Raw genomic sequence first — 1,135 nt, 5'->3', positions numbered from 1 at the left:
ATATTCTAAAAGCAATAGCGCTAAATACCAAGCATATGTGTTTATGGTATGCAGGTCTTTTCGATGAGCCCATAAAAACTGAAGTCCCACATTTCCTCGTGAATTGATGATTTATTACCATAGCTCAGTAGTTCTTTTCATTGGCATAGGATGTTTTTTTCATGGTGTACTTGATCATGATTAATGAGTCTCACAAAATGCTAGAGCCTCCAAAATCCTAAGTATGTGGCTTATCCTTAACAAGTGTTAATTACTTAAAAAAAGTAACGAATCTTAATTTTTAAAACTTTCGTGCAGTTGTGTTCTAGAAAATATTTCTATTAAATCAGATAAAATTAAAGATAAATTTCTTTATGTCAATAAATTTAAATGATTTTAAAGTAATGAATATATAGAAAAAACTCATGTGTATGATATATATACGTACAGAAAATTATTTATATGCAACTATCCATTAAATGAAATCATACTCAAGAATACATTTTCAAAGTAACTTTAGCCAGTTATACAGATTAGTGTCTTCCAAATAATAAAAAATTTTGGTATATGATTTCATTTTAATTTTTGTAGTCAGAATTGACAGCAATTCTCAGTGGGACTTTTTTGCCTTATTTTATCCTAAAACAAACACTGTTCTGAAAGGTGTGAAACCAAGAAAAGACTGAAAAATCTCAAGCAAATTTAAATATTTAAAACAAAGTTTACTTTCTGTATTTCTTTAAGTGTGTTAGTATGGATTTTTCTTCATGGGAATATTTTTGTCTTGAAAATGAGGAAAATAAACAGTGCTTAAAAAAAATAGTGCTGTATCCTAAGAAATGTTCCTATGATGCTAATATACAAAATACTTGGCTGTTTTTCACTTACTGACCAGATACATTACATAATAGTATATCACAACTGATTAATTCCATTATACCTTTATAATCGGGCTCGAATTAATAACTGATAGTCACCACCACATTATCCTACATATTCTAATACCGTCATTGTTTGAGGGTCTGCTACAGTGTACATTTTGTCCAATTGAGAAGAAATGTTTTTTATAAAAATGACAGTTGTATAAAAATAGAATTATACTCAGGAATATTTTTGAAGCTTTATTTTGTTCAATTTGGTTTGTGGTCCATCTGGA

The sequence above is a fragment of the Balaenoptera physalus genome, assembly GCF_965194825.1.
Source record: "Balaenoptera physalus genome assembly, chromosome: 5".
NCBI lineage: Eukaryota > Metazoa > Chordata > Mammalia > Artiodactyla > Balaenopteridae > Balaenoptera > Balaenoptera physalus.
Note: the sequence above shows the minus strand (reverse complement) of the source record.